We start from the raw sequence: 16,511 nt of genomic DNA, 5'->3' as shown, positions 1-16,511 counted from the left end.
AATCTCTGCCCCCAAAGCGTTTTCTATCGACACTTTGAGGATCATTGTGGCAGCAAATAAAAATAATTCACCCCAAATTTCAGCTACTTAATCTTGAACAGTTTGCGAGTTATTTAAAAGAAACTCTTCGTTCTTTTTTTTGCTATAGCTTAAGTTAAAATTAACAGATGATGATTTTTTTCTCAATTACTTGGGAGTAAAGACGTGAAAAAATATGTTCGTTAGGTATGATTTTCAAACATAAAGTCAATTTTTTTAAAAATAAATAAGACTCGAATAATTTTTCAACTGTGTTCTTTCAGACATGCAATCACCGAATTTTAGCTAAAAACGTATTTTATATTCTCTTATACTCAGGAATTTTCTCCATTTTTCTGATTTAGTAGAACATTTGTGAAAAAAATTGAAAATTAAACTTTCGCTAGAAAACTTCGTGTTTAAGCAAACTAATCCTACTTTACAAGTAAAAAATTGTATAAATAATCATTCGTTAACAATAATTGCAAAATAAACTACGGAGATACCAATAAGATTAAGAAATATATAAAATAAATCAAATTGAATTTATCTTCGTCACTATCCTCATCAATTACTGCACAGTCTCCTGTATGATTAAGAATATGACTCGAAATATTTGCTAAGTCTTACAATTTTTTACAAATAATAAACCATCGCTGCTGTCTGTGAAACTTCGATATGAAAAATGCCTGAACTCTCTACACGTTAAACTTACTTTAAAAACGGCTGAAAACATTCTTCAAGTTCAAGTCTAATCTCGACATATCAATGCAAAGACATATTGTTTTATCGAGTATCATCTTAACGGGAATGGGGTAAATAGGATTTCCAGATATTGCTGTGATGGGCAATCGCAGACGTACGGTTGGTTGCTGTTCTCACACAGCAATGTTAGTTTATTATCTATCGCATGCTAGATATTTGTAAAAAAAAATTGTAAAACCAGCAGAAGTTTTGAGTCACATTTTTAATCATAGAGGAAACTGTGTAGTAATTAATGAGGATAGTGACGAGGATTTATTCTATTTGATTTCTTTCACATATATCTTGATCTTATTGGTATCTCCGTAATATAATGCGCATGTATTGTTAAAAAATAATTATTTATATAATTTTTTACTCGTAAAGTAGGATTAGTTCGTTTGAACAGGAAGTTTTCTAACGAAAGTTCAATTTACAATTTTTTTTTCACAATGTTCCATCAAATCGAAAAAAGTGAAAAAAAGTCCTGAGTACAAAAAAGTACAAAAGACGCGTTTAATTGAATTTTGGTGATTGCATGTCTACAAAAAGACATTTAGAAAAATGATTCTAGTCTTATTTATTAAAAAAAAAATTAGCTTCATATTTGAGCATCATAAAGAAAATAATTTTTCACTTCGTTTACTCCCAAGTATTTGGTAAAAAATTACAATTTGTTAAATTTCATTTTTACTATTAAAAGAAGAAAAAAAGGATAAGGGTTTATTTTAAATAACTCGAAGGTTGTTCAAGATTAAGAGCTGAAATTCGGGGTCAATTATTTTTATTTGGTGTCTGCGAAATGATCCTCCAAGTGTAGATAAAAAATATGGTGGTGGCAGATTCTGCATGCTTATCCAGCTATGCCTTTTAAAGACACTATTCGTAGATAATTTGTTGTTTTTGTCAGGGTCCGATGTTTTTTTTCAACAAACTGGTCACCGTTTTAAATTAGGATTCAGATTTTCGCCAAAAAATTAAAACCATTTCATTCGATTAACGAAAAAATATGATGATCAAGAAAATTAAGGTCATGGCAAAAAGGATAAGCAATCCAAGAATACTATCTCCAAATTTGAAGTAATTCGTTTGAACCGTATTTGAGATATCGTTGGTACTGCGAAGCATGTCATTGAGCGAAACGCAAGTTGCAATATTGTCAATAACAATGCTCCCCATTAATTGATTGATCAATAAAAAAGATATGTAATTCAAGCCCAATCTACATACTTTCACGTAAAAGAAACTCAGATTGAATGGAACGATTGACCGTGTCGAGACATGAAATTCCAAAATTCACCCACTTCTTCAGCCATGTATCGATATATATACATTAGGGTGGTCCTTATTTGGGGTGTTGATGAATTTCGACAAGTGCGCCCCCTAGACACGTTCGAAATAAATGAACAAAAAATGTGTGCGAAAACGGAGCGCTGTAGTCCAATTAGAAGACGTGCCTCTAAGCTCGTTTTGTTTTTCATTTGAATAACATGGGATTTTTAAACTACTTCAATCATTATGTTTTAAAAAATTCTTTTTTCACATAAATCTGTTATTCATGGGTACAACTACGCGTATATTTTTCCACAAGTCGTTATCACAACCTTTACGCCCCCCATCCCCCTGATATTATACACGACGGCAAATTGATCAACGTGAGGATACCTCTTTTTAGCCGCTTGGTGCTTGACAGTATTTCACCAATTAAAAGGCAGTCTTATTTACGTCATAAGTTTGTAAAAAAAAATAATTGTACATGTGGGAAAAAATATGTATTTCAATTAGTGTATTTAAAAACACATCGTTTATACTTTATACTTTTTTAAAAAGTAATAATTAAAATTAAAATGTTTTGATCGCCGTCTGTTTTTCTGGATCGGGAAAGATTTTACGATATTCCGAGATCCATGAACAACAGATTTATGTGAAAAAAGAATTTTTTGCGTTCATGGGGACAACTCAAAAACATAATGACTGAAGTAGTCTGAACATCCCATGTTATTCAAATGAAAAACAAAACGAGCTTATAGGCACGTCTTCTAATTGGACTACAGCGCTCCGTTTTCGCACACATTTTTTTTAATTTATTTCAAACGTGTCTAGGGGCCGCACTTATCGGAATTCGTCAACACCCCAAATAAGGACCACCCTAATATACATTCCTCCCCAAAATGCCGGAAACTTGTAACGGCCAAGCCGATTCCTCGTGGTATAATAAACTTCGCCGAGTGTACCTGAGCACGAAGCGGCGGCACCGCGAACAAATTGCTCAATCCCCAAAGCCGAGCGAAGTTTCTGAAAACGTAGACCATGGATATAAGAGAACGTTCGAAGGTACGAGTCCTGTCCGCACGTATAGGCATATACCTGCCCATTAGCGACACGTACCGCAGCGACATACCCCGTACTTAAAGGCACGCATACCGGCGAACCGAGCGTAAAAACATTCCGGTGAAACCCACGGCGGCCATGTTGAAATTCGAATTGTCGTTTCACCTTCGGAAGCGACGCCTGGTACTCGAGGCAAGAGCCTCGCGGCCGATTCACACTTCTTGCTTTTCCTTTACACCCGCCGGTTTCCTGCACCGGTATTCGTTACGCCTCGTTCTCGGCCAACGACGTCGCTCTCTTCGAACCTTTCGACGAATCGGATGCCGCGGTTCGAACGCGTCTTCCCCCCCCCCTCCCACTTCAAGGTGAAAACCGGTCGCCACCACGCCGCAAACGAGAGCGATATACTCCGAGGAAGAACCGACTATGTCCTTAGAACTCTGGTGGAGGTGCCAGCGGCGGATCGATCGCTGAAAGGGCCCTGTTTTTATGTATTCCTTAAAGACGTTGGTTGCTAAAAATCGCCACCTTTTAGTAATTTTATCACGGGATAGACGCATATTGAGCATTCATGAGATTATTTTCATTCAAGAACCTAGCATATTCGATCGATTTCACTATTATCATGGCTCTTGTTTTCAGACGGTTCATTTCTGCGCGTTAATGCGCTTTTTTTAGTACAGGGAAGCCAATTACATTGCCATTTTTTGATCGTAATCAATATTTGTACGATTTTTTGAAAGTAAATTTTAGATGTTGCAGATGTTTCAAGGACTCGAAAATTTGAAACAAGTGTACTTTTATATCGGCTGAATTATGGTTCTACCATATTTTCTTCCACACCACAGGAAATTGAATAGCATTAGCTGAAAGCGATTAACAAATGATGGTTTGATAAACCAAGAAATGAAAAATTTAGTAGTTGTTCAGTGCCGTAATTTGAATCAAGATACGTCATTCAAAATCTTCAACATTTTTTTATAATGAAGTTTGAAGCTTTTTTCATTGGAAATACAACCGCATCATTTTTCTAAATTTGTTGGTGATGGTTTCAGATTCTTAATCAGCCACGTGAAAATTTCAGGTATATCCATTTTCAAGCTAATTGATTTTGTGAAAAAAACTGATGTTTGAAAATTTTGGCTAACGAATTTTGATTTCAATCACGATACTGAACAACTTTCGCATTTTATACTTTCTTGTATGTGTGTTTCTTTTTTTATTAATCGATATTGAATTTTCCTTAGAGGGAGAGGTGATATAATGTAAGGACAATATTTGGGCGGATTTAAATAAACGTTCGCATGATATCTTGGAGCCCTTAATTATCCCCAAAATTAATTAGGTTAGTATTTTTAATTTTCGTGTTTTTAAAGAGCTCTGCGCAGTTTACAAATATAACAATTTGATGAATATTCATTCAATTTATAACTACATCTTGATAAAATTAACGAAAAGTATCGTTTTTTGGCGATCAAATCCCGTCGAGGATGAGGTGAAAACACTTCCTGGAAAAATCTAAAAGAAGCTGAAGTTCTCACGAATTTTTGCGATAAATCGGGAAGTTTTCTGAACAACTGTATTTATTTATTTATTTACTTTTTTTCTCTTTCAATCTTCGGTAATTTTGTAGACAAAACTAACAGGAGAGCGAAAATACTCTTGCGAAGTACTTATAACTAATGGATTTGGATCTGCTCGTCGTGAGTTCTCGATAGTATTTTCGTGCTCCCATTATTTTTTTTTTTTTTTCTCCCAGGACCCGAGTGCGTAAACCCGGGGGCCCAACGAATGCTTGTTTCGGTCCTGAGTCAAAGGGTTCCGGAGTAGCGTCGAGAGCCGGTCGTGTACAAGCCGGTTCACACGAGGTACGATTCTCCTCGATCTGGGCGGGGCGAAGAAACCGAGAGTTTAGAAACGTGGCGTGCGGAGAAGCTTTCGATTTTGTTTGAATAATAAAGTGCGTAAAAAACAGCTTTGATCTAAACCTGCTGCGGAGCTTCGGTCCGTGTGTGTGTCAAATTCATGAATAGAATTTCGACGCGTTTTTGCAGGGGGACGGAAATAGAAAGAGAGAGAGAGAGAGAGAGGCGTGAGGCGCAAAATATCGAGGGTCAAAACTGAACCGAGCTGTACATCACGAGCTGGGACCCTTTCATGCTCCTCGTGTACATGCATCGAAGAATTCAAATACCATGGTAAAAAAAAAAGCCGAAGACCGGCACGAGATATTTTGACGGAATATTTTCCGATCATGACGAATATCCCCGGATTTTCCACCGCGGCTTCGTCTTTTTACAATTTTAAAACTATCACGTTTTTCAAACTTGGAACGCGGGTCAATCGCTTCCAAACCTCGGCTCGGCTTCGGTCAGCCGGTCGCCAGTCGGCGGCGAAGATCTTCGGGCGGAACATCGGCTATACACGAGCCGCTCTAACGAACGGGTAAAAAACAATAGGGCCTGATTAAAATCGGCCGTTAATGTTTCGGGGAGTGTTCGAAGTGCGGATTCGGCCAGGGAACAATGGACCTACGCTAGTTGCTCGCCACGGCGCCGGTCGCGATTTTCTGCGATTGATGGCTAAAAGTGGGCAGCCTTCGCTCTCTCTCTCTGTTTCTCTCTCTCTCTCTCTCTCTCTCTCTCTCTCTCTCTGTCTCTCTCTCTCTCTCTCTATGACGCTTCCATAGCCAAGTGATGTAAGTAACGTGTGTTTACAGTGTTTGTGCCGCGTTGTATTTTGCTTCCAATTGTTCTCTCCTGAATACCCAATGCTGATTGTGATTTCTAATGCGCATTCGGGCGGCGCTTTCTTTAGACCTGTTTTGGATAATTGAGGGAACCGCTCCATGTAGTATATACACCTATATGATGGCTGGCGCTAATTTCAATACAACGATGAGAAATGTAATCGTCCCTGTAGTTCCATTTAACCATTTGACGGCGAATCGGCTGGAGTCGAAAATTAAGAAAATAGAAAAAATCGTTAGCAATGTTGTTTGCGTCATTAATATAAATAAACGTGAATGAGACAGCATTTCTTATATAGCTCGTAAATATGAATCTAAATAAATTAGAATTACACAAGATATCAAGAATTTGAACAAAGGATTTGTAATTAGAACGTCCGGAAAAATCGAAATTGCAGTGTTTTTCATCCGATTCTAATGTTCTTGAACTCATTTTTTTCACCGACCGGATCCCCGCACTTGGCTCCTAAAAAATTGAGAAATCTTGCACTACGGTATAGTTTCAACGCGAAAATGTAATTGTTGATGAACGTCTTACCTGCAGTATTAACAGAATTCCGTTTTTACCAACGCCTAAGATAACTGTTTGTCAGTAATTTTTAAGACGATCTCCGAAGATCGCTATGCTAAGGAAAATCAGCCTAAATATTAAAATGGGATCAAGAACACCAGAACAAAATCATTTCGAACATTATAATTATGAAACATGTTCTGAAATTCTTGATATCACAGCTCATCTTATTCGAATTTGCGCCCAGAATCACTTCCTACTATCACATGGTAAATATTTTCATTTCATTCCGGTTCGCTTTTACATCATTGGGGCAAATAACATAACTGCAAATTTTTGAAACGGTTTTTCCTCTTTTTCTACCTTTCGATTCAGATGGTCCTTTGGATTCATTATCTTAATCAGTTAAACGGACCGGTTCATAGTACCCAATGTTGACGTAATTAGAGGAAATATTACAAATTTCGTCGTGATCGTAATTGTTTGAAAAACTAGATTTTTTTATATAAGCGTGGAAATCATCAGTTATTCATTTCATCTTATGTTGATCAGCAACTAATGATGATAATCTCAACTTGTGCAGACATTAGAAGGTGGTTTGCTACCAAAATGATTTGGAAATCATTTAAATCTAACTTGTTTGCTATCCACAATTTTAGGTGCTAGATTGACCTCTCAAATTTCTATTCAATATTATTGTTCAATATATTTTTGTTGGTAATTCTCATGTTCACTCATCACTCATGTTTTACTTTTTTTGCAAAATCGAACCCTTCGATAGACCAAAAACAAGTCAAGTAACTCAGTTCAATCACCAGCTATTTCTAAGTTATTTGTAATTGGTCTAATTTTAGTTTTCGACCCATTTGGCAAGAATCATAGCAAACTGTTCGCATCAAATATTGTTCCAGATTGGTTTCTAAAAAGTATGAGTTCTCAGAAAATGAGTCAACTTTGCAAAAATTTCTTTTCCATACAGCTTATTGAGATTCTAATTGTGGCGACCGATGAGTTCGAAATCGCATTACAAAAACCGAGACATTTATCATAGTGTAGGACAGATTTCCTAGTCTTTGGTCCTTTTTTAATACAAATCTAAAAAACTATTCCCGTATCATAAGTTGAACATGTAAATTATTTCGCGACGCAATGATTCAACGACTTCCAATGAACACACCGAGATACATATCTTGTCTTTCACATTTTCTTGACCATTCTCGTTCAAAACCGTTATGAAAAAAAATTCCAACGGGTATAAAATGAAAATCACTCTTGTAGCTGTAACCATGCTTTTTTTAATTCCGATCTCTCGTACTGCATTTTTTCAACTATTCGAATACAATTTGACGTTGATCGCGCAACAATAAATCGATCGTGTGACGGGTCTGATTAAACTGACAAAAATGTAGTCGACTAAACCAGCTAATGATTGGCAATGCCGATTACAGTAAATAGTTAGCCAGGCCACGTTTCCTTGGGATTCGAAAAGTATATTTACACCGTTATTGTAACAACGCCCATATCACCAGAACTCTTCGGTAACCGTAGCAAATGATATTTTTCGTCAGTGCAGTCCCGTAGAACAGGTATAAGGCAGGTGCCGAACCCTACCTGCCAGCCCTCCGTTTTCCTCCTTTTTCCTCCTCGCCTCGCTCTTCGTCCTTCTTCCGTCCGTCCGCCTGTCTCCCTCGATCGTCCAGCAGGCACGCCGATGTTAGTGGAGCCCCACGCATCGCGTTATACCAGAAATTAACGAATTTCTAACAAACTCACCTGCCGCAGCCAGCACACGCTTCGATGCACCCTGCAGCCTTACAGCTGTTGCACTTTTGGATCACCGCGGCTTCCTTCCCGCGTTTCGATTCTCTTAGTCTCGTTTCCTACTCCGACTGAATCGGAAGGGCGTCCTTCGCGTTCGCGTTCCTCTCGAATTTCGGCCCATACGGTTAAAATATCGCGGAAATATCCGGCGTTTCGTTCGCCTCTCGATTAGCCGCTATTTTCTACCTCGTCGCTGGGTTTCGCATGCCTGGGAATATTTGACCGGAACAAAGAAAAGTCTCTTGACCGTGTTACAGCTTTGACGGAAAGTCCGGCACGAACCCGAAAGTAAAAGGGGATTTTCAAAGGGCGTCGGATACTTGGAGATAAATTATAAAGGTGACCTGTTGCGGGTCTTTTTAAAGTCTTGTCACCCCGTCGACTCTTTGACCATTACTTAAGAGCCTTGAACAATTATATATCTGTGCGCGTGCATGCGTGCGTGTGTGTATTTGCAAGGGTGAAAATGTGACACCCTTTGAAGATGACCTGCCCAAATTTTATACGGTAAGGGACGTCGATGAATCGGTTCATTGAGCGTGAATAACTTCACTTTCGGAGGGAGTTTATGGGATGTGAATAATTCAGCATCCACGGAGGGCGTTCTATTATACCTACGCATTATCGGGCGTAGGGACCGTCTCAATTTTTAACATGAAACATTAACGTTTCTTCTTCTTTTTTTTTTTTTTTGTGAAAAATGGTTACAAAACCTTTTAAAAACGAACGAGTCAGACGCTGAATCGATGCCAGGGAAAAGAGAACAGACTGTTAAAAATTCTCTAACAGTGTTATTTGTGCCGGTAATAGCAAACACGAATGTAACAACACCTCTTATCGCATAATACGAATAATAAAAACTGAGATGCGAACAATTTGAGAAAATTTTTATAATCGAAACGTTTAAAATGAGTGAATTCTTGTGTTTTCGATGCAATTCCAATGTTTGCATTTATTTTAGTCACTTTCACAAAGACATTCAAGAAATGCTACATAATAATAGTTACAACGCGAAAATGTTATTGTTGAATGTATTTTGTGCCGTGCTTACAGAAATCTGTTTCTATCCACTGTGAAGATAAATATTGGTGAACGAAATATGCCCAAGAACATTAAAATTAGATTAAAGAAAAAAACCGATTTCATCGTTTCGAGTTTTTAGTCATTAAACCTTTTCTGAAACTCTTGATATCTTAACTTGTAATATTCTAATTTGCTTGGATTAATTTCTACTACATATAAAGGATGTTGTTTCATTCAAATGGTTTTTTAACTTATTCTAAATTTCGATTCATACAGTGAAGCCCATTTTCAGCCCCTTAAATTGCTTTGAATTCTGGTAGAAGTTCAGTTCAGGCTGAAGAATGAAGTTACGACTTGTTTTTCTCTTCACCCGCACTCTTTTAGCATAAATTGGATTATGATTTTTCTCAAATGAGCCTTCACATTTATACAATATCAATCTGTTACGCTTCCTGCGGAATAGAACAGTTTCCTTCCAAACTTACTCATCGCAAAATCGAGTGACATTTGGATTCAAATTAATGAAGATCATCATTGACCTGAATTAGTGACCTGATTCACTAACTTTTGCTCTACTCCTCGAATCGCGCCATCGCCATTTCTAGCCGATTCTACGATAATGAGAATTAAAGAATGCCCATATTTTCGAACTAAGCCTATAACCGATTCCGTAAACGCTTTTCCATTCTTCTTCGATTTCTGCAGCGCAACTTTAACGATTCACAATTTTTCTCTCTTCAAATCACACTTTTTTCACGTAACAATTATTATCTTGCCGGTTCAATCGTGCCAGAAGTAAGTGAACCTTGACAAATTCATAGAAGCAATTATTTAAAAACTTAAAATGATCGGCAAATTGCATCCAACAATAGTTATAAGAGAAATCCTGTTGTTACCAAACGTAGCCAATCTAAAACTTCTTTCGTACATCTTGGATTTCAGACTTATTCACTTATTTGTGTTCTCTATGAAATGATCCAGAAACACAAAGCCAATGTAAACAAGGAATCGAGACAAACAAAACCTAGATGGCAAGCTCACTTGTCATTGGGAAATAAATGAAAAGCTAATATATTGATGTTAGATATTAAGAATTTGATCATTCAATTTTCAATCCATAGCATGAAACCGATAAGTCATTAAAGCACTGTGAATGCAGGGGCGAGATGTGGAAACATCGAAAATCATCGAATCCATCGACCGTCTTTACTTTATTTTGTATTTAATAAACTTTGTCGATGCTTATTCAATTATCAATTTTTAACGTCATCACTTCCGCTTAACCGAAATTAGGAAATTTTGTTAAAGCCATCTCTAATGGTTTTCAGATGTCAAAATAAGGAAGGGCTGCGTTTTGCTCCAAACCCGTTTACTCTGCGCTAAAGCGACAAAAAGCAAAAAAAAATCCGATAAAAAAGCATCGTACGTATAAACCGGCAAACGGCGTTGCAGAAAACAAATTAAACTACTCAAAGACCGTGACTGCACACTTCGTCAGTTGCATAAAACTGGCTTCTTAAATATGCGTAGGTATATTGTAGTAAAGTAGAACACGTACGTATATAAATGCACGGCTCGACTCGATCTGTCTGTGACTCGTTGTCAGTTGTACTTCACCTCTGGGAGTAGAAACACGTTACGTAACGAGGGTGGTCATCTGCGTCATGTGACGTATGCATTATGCGAGTAAGCGACGACAAAGTTATTGAAATCTGCCTGCCTCTGTTATGCAATTTTCGCAGCTTTAACATTCCTATTCCTCGACGTTTTGGAAAGTTGTGAATATTTTTCCAGAACAGGCGAGAAGATAATAACGTTCATTCCTATTCATGAGGGTTCCCTTGTAATTCAATGAAAAGTGGCATAAACAAACAGTGAATGTGATAAATAAAACGTACACTGGTACAGAAGCGAGAAACTGGAGGTTGAAGTGAAAATTGCAATTACCTACATACGTTGCATGGAATGAAATACCCCGTTTAAAACAGTGTGTTATGAAAAGTTGTGAGTAATTTAATTGCCGACGTACGGATGTATGAACTCTCCTATTGTGAATATAAATTGCAAAACTTGATCGCTGGATAATTAATAATAACGGCTAATAAGAGCGAGGGGAAAGTTATAAGCCCCTCGTACTTTCGTTCGACAATTGTTAACGCAGACTAATGAAATAATTTTAGCTCGTTGAACGTCTGCTTCAATTCATTTAAAGAACAAGTTCGAAATCGCTGGGAACAACTGCGCAAGAAATTTTCAGTGATTGTTATCTTCTCCGTGATTATTTCAAAGATGGCTGTTGAAACGGAAAAGTTTGGAACGGTTCCCGGAAGCTCGTCATTGTCCCACAGAAGTTGAAAGGTATACAATGTATTTTCTTTAAACAAATACGCACAAATACACAAATAACTTTGATTTTAATTCACGGGGAGAGAACAACAGGAAACGAATCAAATTTTGCGAGTTGGAATATCATTATTCAAAGGCTTTCATTTCCGTACACAATTTATACTAGTTTCGGTGCAAACGCTTACTTTTCTTCAACTCGGCCACTTTATTGCAGACCACGATAACTAGGGCTGTTCAATTGATCGATTAATCAAAGACGTTCGTTTTAATTGATTTCTCGACCACACGATTGATCAAATGCGATTAATCGCTTAATCGGCGTTTTGCGTTGATCGTTTTCTAAAACAAATGACTAATCGATTATTTGGAAAAACAGTTACTCGTAGTCTACAATTTAATTTAATTGCGATTAATCGATTAATTTAAATGAGTGGGAGATTGGTATTTTTTTTTTATAACACAAACACGTTATTCCTGATCGCGAAAATCGATCGACTCCCCTTTACGAACAATATTCTGCAGTTTCAGACTGCTGTGAAGTGCAAGTTCCATGCGTTATGCAAACCTTTCATGAATATCTTGCGTAATTGCTGCTCCTGCAGATCTGGGTTCAGAACGATTTTGCTCGGAGGTCAACTGATACTGTTACACTGACACACCTAAATCGCCTGGGCATTATATTCAAACATCTGGGCACAGACACGTCCGCTCCGCAGTTATAGCTCGAATAATGTTTGCTTGAAATAATTGCCAAGCGTAGACGCAACCGAGTCGAGTAGTTAAGCCGCGTTTGCGACTCCCCTTCCGACCGGAAGTAGCTTGAAAACGAGACAAGTTTCACTGAAACACTTCGCAACCATTCCAAGACAGACTCTGTTAATCTTACCTTGAACGTCTCCAAATCACAAATCTAAAAAATTGAATATTGTAAAATACAAGTACTGCATGTCTCATGTATACACATACAAATCCAAATCCGCGCCGATTGTGTCACGCAATACGGAGTTTTGCAATTTTTGTGCTCACGGAGACTAACACAAGGAAACCGAACTCAGGTGGAAGAATTGACACTACTCGTCACAATAATCGTACACGTTAGGTTTATCTTTTATACCACTAGCGTCGCTAGTGTTCCTTTTGCACCGAACTCCCATTGACGGCAGGAATGCCTAAAATCGATCGATCGGTGATCTTTCAATGCGATTGGTAGAAAGTTTTCGATTCAAACTACCTCCTTGTCTTGCACTCCCTTCGCTGTCTTCGGTGCGTACGGGAGTCCTGCAGTTTGCAGATTTTGGCTGTGGTATAAAGCACATGATCTCTGTTCGTTGCTGGTATAACCTTAAATTCATTCGTCATCATATTCTGTTTTTGTAAGCATATAGCAGCGTATAGTTTACTTTCTTCCGTGATTTCATTCTTATTCGCCTTTCTTCCTTCGTTTTGTGTTCTGTGTCCGATGCAGCAAGTATTTCTCTAGCGTATATTTCATTACATGGACTTAAATGACGACTGATTTAATCAGATTGACGAACAATTTATAATTCAGTATCACATTGTTGTTTCTGCCGAGTCTTGAAGGCGGCCTAATTCTCCCGCCAATCAACTGTCCTAGCTCTATGTAAATATACGTGCCGGTTACAACAGAAGATGTATGTGGCGATTTGGTGTAGGTTGAACGTGCAAAGCATTTTAACGATCACGCACGAATTACATTGTAATCGAGAAGAGTAGACCGTGCGGAATTATTTATGATCTGTGTTTATGAACATTGAACAAGCTCACCTGACGCGAAGAGGAAAAAAAATCAATGGTTATGTAGGTTGGCTGACCAAACATCGATACTCTATATTAATTTTAATATGAGACAGTCGTAACTCGAGCATTCGTCAAATTATTTTATTCGTAAGTTACGAAAACCTCTTTGAAAATGCATAATACTGGAATTATAATCGAAGGGTTCGATACCGATGTTTCTAGTGTCGCATCGGTGTCAACTAATGTCTGGTGGATAAAAAATACGAATACTTAAAAAATGAACATCCATAGAAATACTTCAAGCATATTATGAAATAATTTTCGTTGCTAGTATTAAGACTTGAAATTAAATTGCATATCTGCAATTACTGTGAACGGCACGCGTTCGAATTTATTATGATACTACTTTAGGAAGCCAGAAGGTTTTCGCACCTGCTGCCGCATAGTTTCAGCTGTCCGACATAAAATTTATCAGCGTAATTAACAGCATGATGAATTTTTGAATCAGGCATATATAATTACGATAAATGGTCACTTCGCATAAAAAAGAGCAAACCTTCGCATTATTATTATTTTTTGTTTTTTTTTTTTAATTTATAACCTGAAATGGAACTTTTTTTATAACAATTTTTTACGGCTCAAGCAAATAACGATAAATCTTGATTTCTATTTCTGACGTTGATTTTTTTCCTGTCAAGATTTTTCTTCCCCTGAACACACGATTCCTTCCGTCCGGTTAAAAACCAACTGACTCGATGCACGCATGTGTGCTTGCAGAGAATTTGATTCTCATTGTCAAGAAAATGCTTCGAGGACGAAGTTCGGATCATTAAACACGCGTAAGTGATAACAATTTAAAAAAAATAACATCTTTCCCTTACGTAAATTCGGAAAGCGACTTTTCAAAAGTTTTTCAGCTAGAAGTTAAAAAAATGTTGCTTCCATTCAAACACCCTAGTATATGCTTGCAGGTATTTACACGTGGTTTTATATCTAATCCTAACACTCATGTACAGAGGAATATTGTACATTATGACCGTGGATTTATGGCCAAGCATGGCCGCAACTTCGTTGAAGAAAGTGCCGCAGGTGAACTGAAATTTTATGGGGGATAGCGTGTACGTGTGGCAAAGATTCTGCAGGCGGAAAAGACACTGAAGTATAAAATTCCCATGTGAAATGACGGAAATGGATCGTGATATTAGTGCAGTGAACGGAAATGCGAATAAGTGATACTCTTGCAGGCTGGAACACGTGGCGTCGAAGAAAATAACTATATTTACGCCTAGTATTATGGCCCATTGTTTCCTGCAGGTGGATTAATTTTTCACATATAATCCGGTACATAATTGGATGTACCGGGAACTTAAACTTGGTTCTCACCAATGTGGAAAAATTCTGATGACTGTTGCAATTCAAGGATGCTGGTGATCTAAAAATCAATACTTTTTATTCGTGTTATTACGAGATGATCACACTATGAGTATTTATCGGGTTTAATATTCTTAAACTACTGCGAAGATTCTTTTATAAGTCTAGAAATAAGAAATACTAAAATTATGAACAAGATCCTACATTTTCTCTTTCGGTAGTCAACTGAAATTTGCCGTTTGTTGATGACAAGCTATTTGGATGCAAAATAGTATTATTAGATATGAAATAATCTCTTGGAAGAAAATAAGTCGTCGTAGAATAAAATGGAACGAATCTACTATATTTTCAATCATTTTGAAGCGATTTGAAATAAAATGTTAATATTTCATCGTTTCTGTATAATTGAAGAATTTTATATTTTCATATCATATCATGGGCGATTATATATTGTGACGAAATTAGTGAAAAATATTGGTTTTTTGCTTATAAGCCTCTTTATCGAACACATCACTCTGTCGGAATAACAATCCAGTAAACCATAGCGATAAAGACAGCAACCAAAATTTGAAAAATCATTAATTATCGCACACAAATTTTCCGGCATCTAGTGTAGGTTAATAAAAAACTGTTTCTGTAAATTAACCATTAAGTTTTCAAAACCTGGACCATGTTTTTGCCATATTGCAATAATAGGTATACTTCAATCCTTCGAACTTTGCATAAATTGGTGCAAATTTTTTACGCATACGTATAAACTCGAACTAAGTAAAATAAATTGCGGATCTAGCATCATAAAGTACTACGCAATTTCATGTGAAAGTGGACAGTCTAAATTATTACCTCGAGACTCGCATTGCATTCTTCAAGGTATTGTTTGGGTTTAGAGATACAGATGCCGACAGTTTCTAGCCTTTCGTCTTAGTCAGAAATTCATTTACTGACTTTCGGGAAAAATTAATCTGTATGCTCAATTTCTCAGCTTAGATACATCGGAATGTCCAATTTTTTTAAAAATTAGGCGGCATGCCACACTCTTCTACGATTCGGTGATTTTTCTACAAGACGCTGTAACTTTGTCATTATCGACTCATCTTGAGCAAATATACTAACTTCATCAACCTGCCGTAAAACCAAACCAGCTTAGCAAATCGCGAAATAAAAAAATATTCATCTCGTGAGAATTAAATAAAAAATATCAAAGTTTGAACACTTGACGTTCTAAGTTGAAAATCTTTTCGCAAATTTCTCATATCTTTACCTTGTTTCGCATCTTTTAAAAGGTTACTCGCGCGTCCGTTCGAAATAAAAATCCACAGGATTTCGTACCGTAACGAATAATATTTATTAACGAATAACAGGCTTTCACATTTTTTCACATCACGCGTTTCATTACGAACCGACGCCACCTCCGTGAAGTTGGCCCCCCGAAGTTGTTATTTTTAAATCTAATTAATGCAATTCGTTTGAGAATCGTTTGAGAGGGTTTGAGAGTAAAGAAAAATCGTTTGAGAGTTAATAGTCTTTCCGGAAAATTGATTTTAATTTTGGGTGTGAAGTTGGCGCCCATATTTTCTATCTCCTCAAAAAATGGACTTAGACGTTTAATTTTTTTTTAATCGTTTGAGAATCGTTTGAGAGGATTTGAGAGTAGAAAAAAACTGTTAGAGAGTTAATATTTTAATTGATATTAAATAATTATTCAATGTGCGATTTCCCCTAGGATTAGAGCACTTCCGGTGTGCGCATTGTGTCGGCGCACTGTATATGCGCAACATGTCTGCGCAGTGCGTCTGAAATCAGATGTGGCGACCGAGATTGACGAAGAAATACGAGTTTCGA

General features: G+C 37.2%; 1 protein-coding gene and 1 long non-coding RNA gene across 2 annotated transcripts in view; both read left to right on the top strand.

The window, feature by feature from the left end:
* Window positions 1–16,511, top strand: part of LOC124177255 — a 247,152-nt gene that overhangs the window by 158,194 nt on the left and 72,447 nt on the right. The window lies entirely within an intron of this gene.
* Window positions 10,975–15,275, top strand: LOC124177256. Its single transcript, XR_006869567.1, has 3 exons — window positions 10,975–11,552; window positions 14,076–14,137; window positions 14,270–15,275. It is a non-coding gene; the product is annotated as an uncharacterized LOC124177256 (long non-coding RNA).

Source organism: Neodiprion fabricii, chromosome 3 (genome assembly GCF_021155785.1).
Source record: "Neodiprion fabricii isolate iyNeoFabr1 chromosome 3, iyNeoFabr1.1, whole genome shotgun sequence".
NCBI classification, from domain to species: Eukaryota; Metazoa; Arthropoda; class Insecta; order Hymenoptera; family Diprionidae; genus Neodiprion; species Neodiprion fabricii.
Note: the sequence above shows the minus strand (reverse complement) of the source record. Positions and strands in the feature narration are given on the sequence as shown.